Here is a 17,500-nt window from a genome sequence, read left to right as displayed (position 1 = left end):
CACACACACACCCCCCCCCCACCGCCGAGAAAGGTCAAGAGCCGGAGACCACAGGTAAGGGAGACGGAGAAAGAGGGAGAGAGAGAGACAGACAGCAAGAGGACCACACAGACTTCCAAACCCCCGGCCGCCACACCCTGTCCCCTCCATTCTGGGTTCCCCCCGGCCCCCAGTCGACCAGACCCCACCGTCGCCCACCGACACACTCACACACACACACACTCACGCACTCACCCTCTGGCCTGGGGGGGGGCTGGGTCTCGCCGTAGGTGGCCAAGCCGAAGGGGGGACTTTGAGACCTCGGATGCGAGGAAGTCCGGGGGTCCCCACGGGTGATTGCCAGCCCCAGGGCGCTGCGTCCAGCCGGGGCCCGCCGGCCCAAGGCTGACGCCCCCTCCCTTAGGGAAGCTGCTTCTGCCGCACGGCCTCTCTCTGAGGTGTGTCACGGTCTGTGCCAGTGTGTCTATCTCGGAGCGGATGCCATCCCCTGTCCCCTGTCCGTCTCCCGTTCTCCGTCTCTCTGTCAGTCGCTCGGTGTCTCCCTCTCTCTGTCTCTCCCTCCCCGTGTGTGCCTGCGCGCTCGTGTCTGTCTGTCTGTCTGTCTGTCTGTCTGTCTGCATCTGCCTCGCGCCGTCTTGGGAGTGTGTCTCTGAACCTTCATCTCTTTCTGTCTCTGTCTCTCCTGACCCCCGGCCTCCCACGGGTGCTATGGCTGTGGCCCTGGCTGCCGCGCTGGCGCCGGCCGGCTGTCTCACGTGGCGTGGGTGCCTGCGAGTGTCTGTGTGTCTGTCCGTGTGCCTGCATGTCGCTCGTCTGCTCCCTCCGGAAGGTCCTGTGCTTGGAGGGCGGCGTGGGGGCAAGGGGGGCCTCGGGAGGGCGAAGGGGCGGGGCGGACGAGCTCTTGGTTCACCGCGCTGGTGGCTCCAGGTGGCTTTGGGCACCGGGCAGGTGCCGGGCAGGATGGGCGCTCAGGGCCACGGCTGGGCTGCGCACAGGCCCGCAGGAGGCTCAGAGGACCGCGGGCCCCAGCGGGCCCCGAAGCCAGAGAGCTCCGGGGCCACGTGGCCCCGAGCAGCGAAGGCCTTGGTGGGGTGGGGGGGGGGGGGGGGGGGGGGGGGGGGGGGGGGGGGGGGGGGGGGAGAGGTGGCTGAGGGGGGCGGCGGCCTCCGAGCGGGGCCGGGCCTGGAGGGTCCCAGGGTGGGAGAGCGCCAAGACCTCCGCCCCGCCTCACCCCTCCGCGCCCCTCACCCCACCCCACCCCACCCCACCCCACCCCACCCCACGCCCGATCCGCCGCAGGCATGCCGGGCCGGCTGCTCCGGGTCCAGGGTCCCGGGTCCCGGAAGCCCCGTGGTCCCCCGGGCCGGGCCAGGCGGGTGCTGGCCGGGGGTGGCGGTGTGCGGGGGGCGGAGCGGCGTCGGCCGGCCACACGGCCGCCGGGACTCCGGTCGCGGGTCGTGCAGCTCAAGTGCAGCGCGCGCTCCGTGGAGAGCTGCGGCCGGCTGGCCCGAGCGGCAGGTCGGAGCGAAAGGCAGGCGCAGCGCAGGGCTCTTAGGGCGCCCGGCGGCAGCCGCCCCCGTCTACGGCCATACCACCCTGAACGCGCCCGATCTCGTCTGATCTCGGAAGCTAAGCAGGGTCGGGCCTGGTTAGTACTTGGATGGGAGACCGCCTGGGAATACCGGGTGCTGTAGGCTTTTCTTTCTTTCTTTCTTTCTTTTTTTTTTTTTTTGCCTCCCCTCTCCTTTAGCGCCCGCCCCCCACCCCCGCAAGCCCCACCTGCCGCTGGCCCCTCGCACCCCAGCGCGCTCAGAGCGGTCGCCTGCCTTCCAGCCCCTCCCGGGGTGGGTGGCCGGGGCCCCGACTCCCGCTGCAGACCTGGGTTGCCTCCGGGCGGCCCGCGAGCCCCTCCGCATTCGGCTTCCAGGAAACCAGAGGACCGGCGAGGGCGGGGGTGGAGGGGGTGCTCTCTCTCTGGGGCTCCCTTGGCAGGCCTCAGGCACTTCTGGGCGGGGCCCCGGCCCCAGCCCCCGCCGCAGCCGCAGCCCCCGGCCCGTCCCCAGCCCCACCCCTCGACGCATCCTCGCAGGCAACCGCTGGGTCTCCCGCAGGCGCGCGCGCACAACACTCACACACACACACACAAAACAGTCACGCACACACACACCCCGCCCCACCGCCGCCGAGAAAGGTCAAGAGCCGGAGACCACAGGTAAGGGAGACGGAGAAAGAGGGAGAGAGAGACAGACAGCAAGAGGACCACACAGACTTCCAAACCCCCGGCCGCCACACCCTGTCCCCTCCATTCTGGGTTCCCCCCGGCCCCCAGTCGACCAGACCCCACCGTCGCCCACCGACACACTCACACACACACTCTCACGCACTCACCCTCTGGCCTGGGGGCGGGGGCTGGGTCTCGCCGTAGGTGGCCAAGCCGAAGGGGACCTTTGAGACCTCGGATGCGAGGAAGTCCGGGGGTCCCCACGGGTGATTGCCAGCCCCAGGGCGCTGCGTCCAGCCGGGGCCCGCCGGCCCAAGGCTGACGCCCCCTCCCTTAGGGAAGCTGCTTCTGCCGCACGGCCTCTCTCTGAGGTGTGTCACGGTCTGTGCCAGTGTGTCTATCTCGGAGCGGATGCCATCCCCTGTCCCCTGTCCGTCTCCCGTTCTCCGTCTCTCTGTCAGTCGCTCGGTGTCTCCCTCTCTCTGTCTCTCCCTCCCCGTGTGTGCCTGCGCGCTCGTGTCTGTCTGTCTGTCTGTCTGTCTGTCTGCATCTGCCTCGCGCCGTCTTGGGAGTGTGTCTCTGAACCTTCATCTCTTTCTGTCTCTGTCTCTCCTGACCCCGGCCTCCCACGGTGCTATGGCTGTGGCCCTGGCTGCCGCGCTGGCGCCGGCCGGCTGTCTCACGTGGCGTGGGTGCCTGCGAGTGTCTGTGTGTCTGTCCGTGTGCCTGCATGTCGCTCGTCTGCTCCCTCCGGAAGGTCCTGTGCTTGGAGGGCGGCGTGGGGGCAAGGGGGGCCTCGGGAGGGCGAAGGGGCGGGGCGGACGAGCTCTTGGTTCACCGCGCTGGTGGCTCCAGGTGGCTTTGGGCACCGGGCAGGTGCCGGGCAGGATGGGCGCTCAGGGCCACGGCTGGGCTGCGCACAGGCCCGCAGGAGGCTCAGAGGACCGCGGGCCCCAGCGGGCCCCGAAGCCAGAGAGCTCCGGGGCCACGTGGCCCTGAGCAGCGAAGGCCTTGGTGGGGTGGCGGGGGGGGGGGGGGGGGGGGGGGGGGGGGGCGGGGGGGGGGGGGGGGGGGGTGGCTGAGGGGGGCGGCCTCCGAGCGGGGCCGGGCCTGGAGGGTCCCAGGGTGGGAGAGCGCCAAGACCTCCGCCCCGCCTCACCCCTCCGCGCCCCTCACCCCACCCCACCCCACCCCACCCCACCCCACGCCCGATCCGCCGCAGGCATGCCGGGCCGGCTGCTCCGGGTCCAGGGTCCCGGGTCCCGGAAGCCCCGTGGTCCCCCGGGCCGGGCCAGGCGGGTGCTGGCCGGGGGTGGCGGTGTGCGGGGGGCGGAGCGGCGGCGTCGGCCGCCACGGCCGCCGGGACTCCGGTCGCGGGTCGTGCAGCTCAAGTGCAGCGCGCGCTCCGTGGAGAGCTGCGGCCGGCTGGCCCGAGCGGCAGGTCGGAGCGAAAGGCAGGCGCAGCGCAGGGCTCTTAGGGCGCCCGGCGGCAGCCGCCCGTCTCGGCCATACCACCCCCTGAACGCGCCCGATCTCGTCTGATCTCGGAAGCTAAGCAGGGTCGGGCCTGGTTAGTACTTGGATGGGAGACCGCCTGGGAATACCGGGTGCTGTAGGCTTTTCTTTCTTTCTTTTTTTTTTTTTTTTTTTTTTGCCTCCCCTCTCCTTTAGCGCCCCCCCCCCCCCCAAGCCCCACCTGCCGCTGGCCCCTCGCACCCCAGCGCGCTCAGAGCGGTCGCCTGCCTTCCAGCCCCTCCCGGGGTGGGTGGCCGGGGCCCCGACTCCCGCTGCAGACCTGGGTTGCCTCCGGGCGGCCCGCGAGCCCCTCCGCATTCGGCTTCCAGGAAACCAGAGGACCGGCGAGGCGGGGTGGAGGGGTGCTCTCTCTGGGGCTCCCTTGGCAGGCCTCAGGCACTTCTGGGCGGGGCCCCGGCCCCAGCCCCCCCGCAGCCGCGCCCCCCCGGCCCGTCCCCAGCCCCCCCCCTCGACGCATCCTCGCAGGCAACCGCTGGGTCTCCCGCAGGCGCGCGCGCACAACACTCACACACACACACACAAAACAGTCACGCACACACACACCCCGCCCCACCGCCGCCGAGAAAGGTCAAGAGCCGGAGACCACAGGTAAGGGAGACGGAGAAAGAGGGAGAGAGAGAGACAGACAGCAAGAGGACCACACAGACTTCCAAACCCCCGGCCGCCACACCCTGTCCCCTCCATTCTGGGTTCCCCCCGGCCCCCAGTCGACCAGACCCCACCGTCGCCCACCGACACACTCACACACACACTCTCACGCACTCACCCTCTGGCCTGGGGGCGGGGGCTGGGTCTCGCCGTAGGTGGCCAAGCCGAAGGGGACCTTTGAGACCTCGGATGCGAGGAAGTCCGGGGGTCCCCACGGGTGATTGCCAGCCCCAGGGCGCTGCGTCCAGCCGGGGCCCGCCGGCCCAAGGCTGACGCCCCCTCCCTTAGGGAAGCTGCTTCTGCCGCACGGCCTCTCTCTGAGGTGTGTCACGGTCTGTGCCAGTGTGTCTATCTCGGAGCGGATGCCATCCCCTGTCCCCTGTCCGTCTCCCGTTCTCCGTCTCTCTGTCAGTCGCTCGGTGTCTCCCTCTCTCTGTCTCTCCCTCCCCGTGTGTGCCTGCGCGCTCGTGTCTGTCTGTCTGTCTGTCTGTCTGTCTGCATCTGCCTCGCGCCGTCTTGGGAGTGTGTCTCTGAACCTTCATCTCTTTCTGTCTCTGTCTCTCCTGACCCCCGGCCTCCCACGGGTGCTATGGCTGTGGCCCTGGCTGCCGCGCTGGCGCCGGCCGGCTGTCTCACGTGGCGTGGGTGCCTGCGAGTGTCTGTGTGTCTGTCCGTGTGCCTGCATGTCGCTCGTCTGCTCCCTCCGGAAGGTCCTGTGCTTGGAGGGCGGCGTGGGGGCAAGGGGGGCCTCGGGAGGGCGAAGGGGCGGGGCGGACGAGCTCTTGGTTCACCGCGCTGGTGGCTCCAGGTGGCTTTGGGCACCGGGCAGGTGCCGGGCAGGATGGGCGCTCAGGGCCACGGCTGGGCTGCGCACAGGCCCGCAGGAGGCTCAGAGGACCGCGGGCCCCAGCGGGCCCCGAAGCCAGAGAGCTCCGGGGCCACGTGGCCCTGAGCAGCGAAGGCCTTGGTGGGGTGGCGGGGGGGGCGGGGGGGGGGGGGGGGGAGGGGGGGGGCGGGGGGGGGGGAGGTGGCTGAGGGGGCGGCCCTCGGCGGGGCGGGCCTGGAGGGTCCCAGGGTGGGAGAGCGCCAAGACCTCCGCCCCGCCTCACCCCTCCGCGCCCCTCACCCCACCCCACCCCACCCCACCCCCCCCCCCCGATCCGATCCGCCGCAGGCATGCGGGCCGGCTGCTCCGGGTCCAGGGTCCCGGGTCCCGGAAGCCCGTGGTCCCCGGGCGGGCCAGGCGGGTGCTGGCGGGGTGGCGGTGTCGGGGGCGCGGCGCGGCGTCGGCGGCCACGGCCGCCGGGACTCGGTCGCGGGTCGTGCAGCTCAAGTGCAGCGCGCTCCGTGGAAACTGCGGCCGGCTGGCCCGGCGGCGGCAGGTCGGAGCGAAAAGGCAGGCGCAGCGCAGGGCTCTTAGGGCGCCAGCGGCAGCCGCCCGTCTCTGGCCATACCACCCTGAACGCGCGCCCGATCTCGTCTGATCTCGGAAGCTAAGCAGGGTCGGGCCTGGTTAGTACTTGGATGGGAGACCGCCTGGGAATACCGGGTGCTGTAGGCTTTTCTTTCTTTCTTTTTTTTTTTTTTTTTTTCTCCCCTCTCCTTTAGCGCCCGCCCCCACCCCCCCAAAGCCCCACCTGCCGCTGGCCCCTCGCACCCCAGCGCGCGCTCAGAGCGGTCGCCTGCCTTCCAGCCCCTCCCGGGGTGGGTGGCGGGGCCCGACTCCCTGCAGACCTGGGTTGCCTCCGGGCGGCCCGCGAGCCCCCTCCGCATTCGGCTTCCAGGAAACCAGAGGACCGGCGAGGCGCGGGTGGAGGGGTGCTCTCTCTGGGGCTCCCTTGGCAGGCCTCAGGCACTTCTGGGCGGGGCCCGGCCCCAGCCCCGCCGCAGCCGCAGCCCCCCAGCCCGTCCCCAGCCCCACCCCTCGGCGCATCCTCGCAGGCAACCGCTGGGTCTCCCGCAGGCGCGCGCGCTAACACTCACACACACACACACAAAAAACAGTCACGCACACACACCCCCCCCCCCGCCGAGAAAGGTCAAGAGCCGGAGACCACAGGTAAGGGAGACGGAGAAAGAGGGAGAGAGAGAGACAGACAGCAAGAGGACCACACAGACTTCCAAACCCCGGCCGCACACCCTGTCCCCTCCATTCTGGGTTCCCCCCCATTTGATCGACCAGACCCCACCGTCGCCCACCGACACACTCACACACACACTCTCACGCACTCACCCTCTGGCCTGGGGCGGGGCTGGGTCTCGCCGTGGGTGGCCAAGCGAAGGGACCTTTGAGACCTCGGATGCGAGGAAGTCCGGGGTCCCCACGGGTGATTGCCAGCCCCAGGGCGCTGCGTCCAGCCGGGCCCCGCCGCCCAAGGCTGGCGCCCCTCCCTTAGGGAAGCTGCTTCTGCCGCCTGGCCTCTCTCTGAGGTGTGTCACGGTCTGTGCCAGTGTGTCTATCTCGGGCGGATGCCATCCCCTGTCCCCTGTCCGTCTCCCGTTCTCCGTCTCTCTGTCAGTCGCTCGGTGTCTCCCTCTCTCTGTCTCTCCCTCCCCGTGTGTGCCTGCGCGCTCGTGTCTGTCTGTCTGTCTGTCTGTCTGTCTGCATCTGCCTCGCGCCGTCTTGGGAGTGTGTCTCTGAACCTTCATCTCTTTCTGTCTCTGTCTCTCCTGACCCCCGGCCTCCCACGGGTGCTATGGCTGTGGCCCTGGCTGCCGCGCTGGCGCCGGCCGGCTGTCTCACGTGGCGTGGGTGCCTGCGAGTGTCTGTGTGTCTGTCCGTGTGCCTGCATGTCGTTCGTCTGCTCCCTCCGGAAGGTCCTGTGCTTGGAGGGCGGCGTGGGGGCAAGGGGGGCCTCGGGAGGCGAAGGGGGGGGCGGACGAGCTCTTGGTTCACCCGCGCTGGTGGCTCCAGGTGGCTTTGGGCACCGGGCAGGTGCCGGGCAGGATGGGCGCTCAGGGCCCGGCTGGGCTGCGCACAGGCCCGCAGGAGGCTCAGAGGACCGCGGGCCCCAGCGGGCCCCGAAGCCAGAGCTCCGGGGCCACGTGGCCCTGAGCAGCGAGCCTTGGTGGGGTGGCGGGGGGGGGGGGGGGGGGGGGGGGGGGGCGGGGGGGGGGGGGGGCTGAGGGGCGGCCTCCGGCGGGGCGGGCCTGGAGGTCCCAGGGTGGGAGCGCCAAGACCTCCGCCCGCCTCACCCCTCCGCGCCCCTCACCCCCCCCCCCCCCCCCCCACCCCACCCCGCCCGATCCGCCGCCCAGGCATGCGGGCCCGGCTGCTCCGGGTCAGGGTCCCGGGTCCCGGAAGCCCGTGGTCCCCGGGCGGGCCAGGCGGGTGCTGGCGGGGTGGCGGTGTCTTGGGCGGAGCGGCGTCGGCGGCCACCACGGCCGCCGGGACTCGATCGCGGGTCGTGCAGCTCAAGTGCAGCGCGCGCTCCGTGGAAACTGCGGCGGCTGGCCCGGCGGCAGGTCGGAGCGAAAGCAGCGCGCAGCGCAGGGCTCTTAGGGCGCCCGGCGCCGCCCCCGTCTCTGCCATACCACCCTGAACGCGCCCGATCTCGTCTGATCTCGGAAGCTAAGCAGGGTCGGGCCTGGTTAGTACTTGGATGGGAGACCGCCTGGGAATACCGGGTGCTGTAGGCTTTTCTTTCTTTCTTTCTTTTTTTTTTTTTTTCCCCCCTCTCTTTTGCGCCCGCCCCCCCCCCCAAAGCCCCACCTGCCGCTGGCCCCTCGCACCCCAAGCGCGCTCAGGCGGTCGCCTGCCTTCCAGCCCCTCCCGGGGTGGGTGGCGGGGCCCGACTCCCGCTGCAGACCTGGGTTGCCTCCGGGCGGCCCGCGAGCCCCTCGCGCGTCGGCTTCCAGGAAACCAGAGGACCGGCGGGGCGGGGTGGAGGAGGGTGCTCTCTCTCTCTGGGCTCCCTTGGCAGGCCTCAGGCACTTCTGGGCGGGGCCCGGCCCCAGCCCCCCGCAACCGCAGCCCCGGCCCGTCCCCAGCCCCACCCCTCGGCGCATCCTGCGCAGGCAACCGCTGGGTCTCCCGCGATGGCGCGCGCGCAACACTCACACACACACACACACAAAACAGTCACGCACACACACACCCCCCCCCGCCGAGAAAGGTCAAGAGCCGGAGACCACAGGTAAGGGAGGCGGAGAAAGAGGAGAGAGAGACAGACAGCAAGAGGACCACACAGACTTCCAAACCCCCGGCCGCCACACCCTGTCCCCTCCATTCTGGGTTCCCCCGGCCCCCAGTCGACCAGACCCCACCGTCGCCCACCGACACACTCACACACACACACTCTCACGCACTCACCCTCTGGCCTGGGGCGGGGCTGGAGTCTCGCCGTGGGTGGCCAAGCGAAGGGGACCTTTGAGACCTCGGATGCGAGGAAGTCCGGGGTCCCCACGGGTGATTGCCAGCCCCAGGCGCTGCGTCCAGCCGGGCCCGCCCGGCCCAAGGCTGGCGCCCCCTCCCTTAGGGAAGCTGCTTCTGCCGCCTGGCCTCTCTCTGAGGTGTGTCACGGTCTGTGCCAGTGTGTCTATCTCGGGCGGATGCCATCCCTGTCCCCTGTCCGTCTCCCGTTCTCCGTCTCTCTGTCAGTCGCTCGGTGTCTCCCTCTCTCTGTCTCTCCCTCCCCCGTGTGTGCCTGCGCTCGTGTCTGTCTGTCTGTCTGTCTGTCTGTCTGTCTGCATCTGCCTCGCGCCGTCTTGGGAGTGTGTCTCTGAACCTTCATCTCTTTCTGTCTCTGTCTCTCCTGACCCCCGCCTCCCACGGGTGCTATGGCTGTAGCCCTGGCTGCCCGCTGGCGCCGGCCGGCTGTCTCACTCACGTGGCGTGGGTGCCTGCAGTGTCTGTGTGTCTGTCCGTGTGCCTGCATGTCGTTCGTCTGCTCCCTCCGGAAGGTCCTGTGCTTGGAGGCGGCGTGGGGGCAAGGGGGCCTCGGGAGGCGAAGGCGGGGCGGGCCGAGCTCTTGGTTCACCCGCTGGTGGCTCCAGGTGGCTTTGGGCACCGGGCAGGTGCCGGGCAGGATGGGCGCTCAGGGCCCGCGGCTGGGCTGCGCACAGGCCCGCAGGAGGCTCAGAGGACCGCGGGCCCCAGCGGGCCCGAAGCCAGAAAGCTCCGGGGCCACGTGGCCCTGAGCAGCGAAGGCCTTGGTGGGGTGGCGGGGGGGGGGGGGGGGGGGGGGGGGGCGGGGCGGGAGGGGGGGTGGCTGAGGCGGCGGCCCTCCGGCGGGGCGGGCCTGGAGGGTCCCAGGGTGGGAGGCGCCAAGACCTCCGCCCGCCTCACCCCTCCGCGCCCCCCACCCCCCCCCCACCCCCCCCCCCGATCCGATCCGCCCAGGCATGCGGGCCCGGCTGCTCCGGGTCAGGGTCCCGGGTCCCGGAAGCCCGTGGTCCCCGGGCGGGCCAGGCGGGTGCTGGCGGGGTGGCGGTGTGTCTTGGCGGGCGGCGTCGGCGGCCACACGGCGCCGGGACTCGATCGCGGGTCGTGCAGCTCAAGTGCAGCGCGCGCTCCGTGGAAACTGCGGCGGCTGGCCCGGCGGCAGGTCGGAGCGAAAAGGCAGGCGCAGCGCAGGGCTCTTAGGGCGCCCGGCGGCAGCCGCCCGTCTCTGACCCATACCACCCTGAACGCGCCCGATCTCGTCTGATCTCGGAAGCTAAGCAGGGTCGGGCCTGGTTAGTACTTGGATGGGAGACCGCCTGGGAATACCGGGTGCTGTAGGCTTTTCTTTCTTTCTTTTTTTTTTTTTTTTTTTTTGCTCCCTCTCCTTTGGCGCCCGCCCCCCCCCCCAAGCCCCCACCTGCCGCTGGCCCCTCGCACCCCAAGCGGCGCTCAGGCGGTCGCCTGCCTTCCAGCCCCTCCCGGGGTGGGTGGCGGGGCCCGACTCCCGCTGCAGACCTGGGTTGCCTCCGGGCGGCCCGCGAGCCCCTCGCGTTCGGCTTCCAGGAAACCAGAGGACCGGCGGCGGCGGGGTGGAGGGTGTGCTCTCTCTGGGCTCCCTTGGCAGGCCTCAGGCACTTCTGGGCGGGGCCCGGCCCCAGCCCCCCCCGCAGCCGCAGCCCCCGCCCCGTCCCCAGCCCCACCCCTCGGCGCATCCTGCGCAGGCAACAACGCTGGGTCTCCCATGGCGCGCGCGCAACACTCACACACACACACACAAAAAGTCACGCACACACACCCCCCCCCCCCGCCGAGAAGGTCAAGAGCCGGAGACCACAGGTAAGGGAGGCGGAGAAAGAGGAGAGAGAGAGACAGACAGCAAGGGACCACACAGACTTCCAAACCCCGGCCGCCACACCCTGTCCCCTCCATTCTGGGTTCCCCCGCCCCCCAGTCGACCAGACCCCCACCGTCGCCCACCGACACACTCACACACACACTCTCACGCACTCACCCTCTGGCCTGGGGCGGGGGCTGGAGTCTCGCCGTGGGTGGCCAAGCGAAGGGACCTTTGAGACCTCGGATGCGAGGAAGTCCGGGGTCCCCACGGGTGATTGCCAGCCCCAGGCGCTGCGTCCAGCCGGGGCCCGCCCGGCCCAAGGCTGGCGCCCCCCTCCCTTAGGGAAGCTGCTTCTGCCGCCGGGCCTCTCTCTGAGGTGTGTCACGGTCTGTGCCAGTGTGTCCTATCTCGGGCGGATGCCATCCCTGTCCCCTGTCCGTCTCCCGTTCTCCGTCTCTCTGTCAGTCGCTCGGTGTCTCCCTCTCTCTGTCTCTCCCTCCCGTGTGCCCTGCGCGCTCGTGTCTGTCTGTCTGTCTGTCTGTCTGTCTGTCATCTGCCTGCCTCGCCCGTCTTGGGAGTGTGTCTCTGAACCTTCATCTCTTTCTGTCTCTGTCTCTCCTGACCCCCGGCCTCCCACGGGTGCTATGGCTGTGGCCCTGGCTGCAGCGCTGGCGCCGGCCGGCTGTCTCACGTGGCGTGGGTGCCTGCAGTGTCTGTGTGTCTGTCCGTGTGCCTGCATGTCGTTCGTCTGCTCCCTCCGGAAGGTCCTGTGCTTGGAGGCGGCGTGGGGGCAAGGGGGCCTCGGGAGGCGAAGGGGCGGGGCGGGCGAGCTCTTGGTTCACCCAGCTGGTGGCTCCAGGTGGCTTTGGGCACCGGGCAGGTGCCGGGCAGGATGGGCGCTCAGGGCCACGGCTGGGCTGCGCACAGGCCCGCAGGGAGGCTCAGAGGACCCGCGGGCCCCAGCGGGCCCCGAAGCCAGAAGCTCCGGGGCCACGTGGCCCTGAGCAGCGAAGGCCTTGCCTTGGTGGGGTGGCGGGGGGGGGGGGGGGGGGGGGGGGGGGGGGGGGGGGGGGGGGTGGCTGAGAGGCGGCGGCCTCCGGCGGGGCGGGCCTGGAGGTCCCAGGGTGGGAGCGCCAAGACCTCCGCCCGCCTCACCCCTCCGCGCCCCTCCCCCCCCCACCCCCCCCCCCCACCCCCCCCGATCCGCCGCCCAGGCATGCGGGCCCGGCTGCTCCGGGTCAGGGTCCCGGGTCCCGGAAGCCCGTGGTCCCCGGGCGGGCCAGGCGGGTGCTGGCGGGGTGGCGGTGTCTTGGGCGGGCGGCGTCGGCGGCCACGGCGCCGGGACTCGATCGCGGGTCGTGCAGCTCAAGTGCAGCGCGCGCTCCGTGGAAACTGCGGCGGCTGGCCCGCGGCGGCAGGTCGGAGCGAAAGCAGGCGCGCGCAGCGCAGGGCTCTTAGGGCGCCGGCGGCGCCGCCCCCCGTCTCGACCATACCACCCTGAAACGCGCCCGATCTCGTCTGATCTCGGAAGCTAAGCAGGGTCGGGCCTGGTTAGTACTTGGATGGGAGACCGCCTGGGAATACCGGGTGCTGTAGGCTTTTTTCTTTCTTTCTTTTTTTTTTTTTTTTTTTTTTGCCCCTCTCCTTTGGCGCCCGCCCCCCCCCCCATAAGCCCCACCTGCCGCTGGCCCCTCGCACCCCAGCGCGCTCAGGCGGTCGCCTGCCTTCCAGCCCCTCCCGGGGTGGGTGGCGGGCCCCGACTCCCGCTGCAGACCTGGGTTGCCTCCGGGCGGCCCGCGAGCCCCTCCGCGTTCGGCTTCCAGGAAACCAGAGGACCGGCGGCGCGGGGTGGAGGGGGTGCTCTCTCTGGGGCTCCCTTGGCAGGCCTCAGGCACTTCTGGGCGGGGCCCGGCCCCAGCCCCCCCCGCAACCGCAGCCCCGCCCGTCCCCAGCCCCACCCCTCGGCGCATCCTGCGCAGGCAACGCTGGGTCTCCCGCGCGCGCGCGCGCTAACACTCACACACACACACACACAAAAACAGTCACGCACACACACCCCCCCCCCCCGCCGAGAAAGGTCAAGAGCGGAGACCACAGGTAAGGGAGGCGGAGAAAGAGGGAGAGAGAGACAGACAGCAAGGGACCACACAGACTTCCAAACCCCCGGCCGCCACACCCTGTCCCCTCCATTCTGGGTTCCCCCGGCCCCCAGTCGACCAGACCCCACCGTCCCCCCGACACACTCACACACACACACTCTCACTCACACCTCACCCTCTGGCCTGGGGCGGGGGGCTGGAGTCTCGCCGTGGGTGGCCAAGCGAAGGGACCTTTGAGACCTCGGATGCGAGGAAGTCCGGGGTCCCCACGGGTGATTGCCAGCCCCAGGCGCTGCGTCCAGCCGGGGCCCGCCGGCCCAAGGCTGGCCCCCCCCCTTAGGAAGCTGCTTCTGCCGCCGGCCCTCTCTCTGAGGTGTGTCACGGTCTGTGCCAGTGTGTCTATCTCGGGCGGATGCCATCCCCTGTCCCCTGTCCGTCTCCCGTTCTCCGTCTCTCTGTCAGTCGCTCGGTGTCTCCCTCTCTCTGTCTCTCCCTCCCGCGTGTGCCTGCGCTCGTGTCTGTCTGTCTGTCTGTCTGTCTGTCTGTCTGTCTGCATCTGCCTCGCGCCGTCTTGGGAGTGTGTCTCTGAACCTTCATCTCTTTCTGTCTCTGTCTCTCCTGACCCCCGGCCTCCCACGGGTGCTATGGCTGTGGCCCTGGCTGCCGCGCTGGCGCCGGCCGGCTGTCTCACGTGGCGTGGGTGCCTGCGAGTGTCTGTGTGTCTGTCCGTGTGCCTGCATGTCGTTCGTCTGCTCCCTCCGGAAGGTCCTGTGCTTGGAGGGCGGCGTGGGGGCAAGGGGGGCCTCGGGAGGCGAAGGGGCGGGGCGGGCGAGCTCTTGGTTCACCCGCGCTGGTGGCTCCAGGTGGCTTTGGGCACCGGGCAGGTGCCGGGCAGGATGGGCGCTCAGGGCCCACGGCTGGGCTGCGCACAGGCCCGCAGGAGGCTCAGAGGACCCGGGCCCCAGCGGGCCCCCGAGCCAGAAACTCCGGGGCCACGTGGCCCTGAGCAGCGAAGGCCTTGGTGGGGTGGCGGGGGGGGGGGGGGGGGGGGGGGGGGGGGGGGGGGGGGGGGGAGGGGTGGCTGAGGGGCGGCGGCCTCCGGCGGGGCGGGCCTGGAGGGTCCCAGGGTGGGAGGCGCCAAGACCTCCGCCCGCCTCACCCCTCGCGCCCCCCACCCCCCCCCCCCACCCCCCCCGATCCGCCCGATCCGCCGCGGGCATGCGGGCCCGGCTGCTCCGGGTCAGGGTCCCGGGTCCCGGAAGCCCGTGGTCCCCGGGCGGGCCAGGCGGGTGCTGGCGGGGTGGCGGTGTCTTGGGCGGGCGGCGTCGGCGGCCACCACGGCGCGGGACTCCTCGGTCGCGGGTCGTGCAGCTCAAGTGCAGCGCGCGCTCCGTGGAAACTGCGGCGGCTGGCCCGGCGGCGGCAGGTCGGAGCGAAAGGCAGGCGCAGCGCAGGGCTCTTAGGGCGCCCGGCGGCAGCCCCCGTCTGACCATACCACCCTGAGCGCGCCCGATCTCGTCTGATCTCGGAAGCTAAGCAGGGTCGGGCCTGGTTAGTACTTGGATGGGAGACCGCCTGGGAATACCGGTGCTGTAGGCTTTTCTTTCTTTCTTTCTTTTTTTTTTTTTTTGCCTCCCCTCTCCTTTGGCGCCCGCCCCCACCCCCATAAGCCCCACCTGCCGCTGGCCCCTCGCACCCCAAGCGCTCTCAGGCGGTCGCCTGCCTTCCAGCCCCTCCCGGGGTGGGTGGCGGGGCCCGACTCCCGCTGCAGACCTGGGTTGCCTCCGGGCGGCCCCGCGAGCCCCCTCCGCGTTCGGCTTCCAGGAAACCAGAGGACCGGCGGGCGGGGTGGAGGGTGCTCTCTCTCTGGGGCTCCCTTGGCAGGCCTCAGGCACTTCTGGGCGGGGCCCGGCCCCAGCCCCCGCCGCGCCCGCAGCCCCGGCCCGTCCCCAGCCCCACCCCTCGGCGCATCCTCGCAGGCAACGCTGGGTCTCCCGCGGCGCGCGCGCTGCACTCACACACACACACACAAAAACAGTCACGCACACACACCCCCCCCCGCCGCGAGAGAAGGTCAAGAGCCGGAGACCACAGGTAAGGGAGGCGGAGAAAGAGGGAGAGAGAGACAGACAGCAAGAGGACCACACAGACTTCCAAACCCCGGCCGCCACACCCTGTCCCCTCCATTCTGGGTTCCCCCCCGCCCCCCAGTCGACCAGACCCCACCGTCGCCCACCGACACACTCACACACACACTCTCACGCACTCACCCTCTGGCCTGGGGCGGGGGGCTGGAGTCTCGCCGTGGGTGGCCAAGCGAAGGGACCTTTGAGACCTCGGATGCGAGGAAGTCCGGGGTCCCCACGGGTGATTGCCAGCCCCAGGCGCTGCGTCCAGCCGGGCCCCCGGCCCAAGGCTGGCGCCCCTCCCTTAGGGAAGCTGCTTCTGCCGCCTGGCCCTCTCTCTGAGGTGTGTCACGGTCTGTGCCAGTGTGTCTATCTCGGGCGGATGCCATCCCTGTCCCCTGTCCGTCTCCCGTTCTCCGTCTCTCTGTCAGTCGCTCGGTGTCTCCCTCTCTCTGTCTCTCCCTCCCCGTGTGTGCCTGCGCGCTCGTGTCTGTCTGTCTGTCTGTCTGTCTGTCTGCATCTGCCTCGCGCCGTCTTGGGAGTGTGTCTCTGAACCTTCATCTCTTTCTGTCTCTGTCTCTCCTGACCCCCGGCCTCCCACGGGTGCTATGGCTGTAGCCCTGGCTGCAGCGCTGGCGCCGGCCCGGCTGTCTCTCACGTGGCGTGGGTGCCTGCAGTGTCTGTGTGTCTGTCCGTGTGCCTGCATGTCGTTCGTCTGCTCCCTCCGGAAGGTCCTGTGCTTGGAGGCGGCGTGGGGGCAAGGGGGCCTCGGGAGGCGAAGGGGCGGGGCGGGCGGACTCTCTTGGTTCACCCAGCTGGTGGCTCCAGGTGGCTTTGGGCACCGGGCAGGTGCCGGGCAGGATGGGCGCTCAGGGCCCACGGCTGGGCTGCGCACAGGCCCGCAGGAGGCTCAGAGGACCCGGGGCCCCAGCGGGCCCAAGCCAGAAGCTCCGGGGCCACGTGGCCCTGAGCAGCGAAGGCCTTGGTGGGGTGGCGGGGGGGGGGGGGGGGGCAGGGGGCGGGGCGGGCGGGGGGGGGGGGTGGCTGAGGGGCGGCCTCCGGCGGGGCGGGCCTGGAGGGTCCCAGGGTGGGAGGCGCCAAGACCTCCGCCCGCCTCACCCCTCGCGCCCCTCACCCCACCCCACCCCCCCCCCCCCCCCACGCCCGATCCGCCGCCCAGGCATGCGGGCCCGGCTGCTCCGGGTCAGGGTCCCGGGTCCCGGAAGCCCGTGGTCCCCGGGCGGGCCAGGCGGGTGCTGGCGGGGTGGCGGTGTCGCGAGAGCGGCGGGCGGCGTCGGCGGCCACCCGCGGCGCCCGGGACTCGATCGCGGTCGTGCAGCTCAAGTGCAGCGCGCGCTCCGTGGAAACTGCGGCGGCTGGCCCGGCGGCAGGTCGGGCGAAAGCAGGCGCAGCGCAGGGCTCTTAGGGCGCCCGGCGGCACCCCCGTCTGGCCATACCACCCTGAACGCGCCCGATCTCGTCTGATCTCGGAAGCTAAGCAGGGTCGGGCCTGGTTAGTACTTGGATGGGAGACCGCCTGGGAATACCGGGTGCTGTAGGCTTTTCTTTCTTTCTTTTTTTTTTTTTTTTTTGCCTCCCCTCTCCTTTGGCGCCCGCCCCCACCCCCAAAGCCCCACCTGCCGCTGGCCCCTCGCACCCCAAGCGCGCTCAGGCGGTCGCCTGCCTTCCAGCCCCTCCCGGGGTGGGTGGCGGGGCCCGACTCCCGCTGCAGACCTGGGTTGCCTCCGGGCGGCCCGCGAGCCCCTCCGCGTTCGGCTTCCAGGAAACCAGAGGACCGGCGAGGCGGGGTGGAGGGTGCTCTCTCTCTGGGCTCCCTTGGCAGGCCTCAGGCACTTCTGGGCGGGGCCCGGCCCCAGCCCCGCCGCAGCCGCAGCCCCGGCCCGTCCCCAGCCCCACCCCTCGGCGCATCCTGCGCAGGCAACGCTGGGTCTCCCGCGGGCGCGCGCGCTACTCACACACACACACACAAAAACAGTCACGCACACACACACCCGCCCCCGCCGCCGAGAAGGTCAAGAGCCGGAGACCACAGGTAAGGGAGGCGGAGAAAGAGGGAGAGAGAGAGACAGACAGCAAGAGGACCACACAGACTTCCAAACCCCCGGCCGCCACACCCTGTCCCCTCCATTCTGGGTTCCCCCCGGCCCCCAGTCGACCAGACCCCACCGTCGCCCACCGACACACTCACACACACACTCTCACGCACTCACCCTCTGGCCTGGGGCGGGGCTGGAGTCTCGCCGTGGTGGCCAAGCGAAGGGACCTTTGAGACCTCGGATGCGAGGAAGTCCGGGGTCCCCACGGGTGATTGCCAGCCCCAGGCGCTGCGTCCAGCCGAGCCCGCCCGGCCCAAGCTGGCGCCCCTCCCTTAGGGAAGCTGCTTCTGCCGCGCGGCCTCTCTCTGAGGTGTGTCACGGTCTGTGCCAGTGTGTCTATCTCGGAGCGGATGCCATCCCCTGTCCCCTGTCCGTCTCCCGTTCTCCGTCTCTCTGTCAGTCGCTCGGTGTCTCCCTCTCTCTGTCTCTCCCTCCCCGTGTGTGCCTGCGCGCTCGTGTCTGTCTGTCTGTCTGTCTGTCTGTCTGCATCTGCCTCGCGCCGTCTTGGGAGTGTGTCTCTGAACCTTCATCT

At 70.9% G+C, this 17,500-nt stretch overlaps 5 non-coding genes and 3 pseudogenes across 5 annotated transcripts; all 8 read left to right on the top strand.

Moving 5' to 3' along the window:
- Nucleotides 1-1,578: 1,578 nt before the first annotated feature.
- On the top strand, nt 1,579-1,697 carry LOC138987096 (5S ribosomal RNA). The gene has a single exon (XR_011463535.1). It is a non-coding gene; the product is annotated as a 5S ribosomal RNA (ribosomal RNA).
- Nucleotides 1,698-3,720: 2,023 nt separating this feature from the next.
- On the top strand, nt 3,721-3,840 carry LOC138987104 (5S ribosomal RNA; annotated as a pseudogene).
- Nucleotides 3,841-5,845: 2,005 nt separating this feature from the next.
- LOC138987099 (5S ribosomal RNA) lies at nt 5,846-5,966 on the top strand. The gene has a single exon (XR_011463538.1). It is a non-coding gene; the product is annotated as a 5S ribosomal RNA (ribosomal RNA).
- A 1,960-nt stretch (nt 5,967-7,926) lies between these two features.
- On the top strand, nt 7,927-8,044 carry LOC138987101 (5S ribosomal RNA). The gene has a single exon (XR_011463540.1). It is a non-coding gene; the product is annotated as a 5S ribosomal RNA (ribosomal RNA).
- Nucleotides 8,045-10,010: 1,966 nt separating this feature from the next.
- On the top strand, nt 10,011-10,130 carry LOC138987102 (5S ribosomal RNA). Its single transcript, XR_011463541.1, has one exon. It is a non-coding gene; the product is annotated as a 5S ribosomal RNA (ribosomal RNA).
- Nucleotides 10,131-12,106: 1,976 nt separating this feature from the next.
- Nucleotides 12,107-12,225, top strand: LOC138987105 (5S ribosomal RNA; annotated as a pseudogene).
- A 1,983-nt stretch (nt 12,226-14,208) lies between these two features.
- On the top strand, nt 14,209-14,324 carry LOC138987106 (5S ribosomal RNA; annotated as a pseudogene).
- Nucleotides 14,325-16,296: 1,972 nt separating this feature from the next.
- Nucleotides 16,297-16,413, top strand: LOC138987100 (5S ribosomal RNA). The gene has a single exon (XR_011463539.1). It is a non-coding gene; the product is annotated as a 5S ribosomal RNA (ribosomal RNA).
- The last annotated feature ends 1,087 nt before the right edge of the window (nt 16,414-17,500 follow it).

Source organism: Bos mutus, unplaced genomic scaffold (assembly GCF_027580195.1).
Source record: "Bos mutus isolate GX-2022 unplaced genomic scaffold, NWIPB_WYAK_1.1 CTG660, whole genome shotgun sequence".
Taxonomy (NCBI): Eukaryota; Metazoa; Chordata; class Mammalia; order Artiodactyla; family Bovidae; genus Bos; species Bos mutus.
The sequence above is the reverse complement of the archived record's forward strand: the minus strand, read 5'-3'. Positions and strand labels throughout refer to the sequence as shown.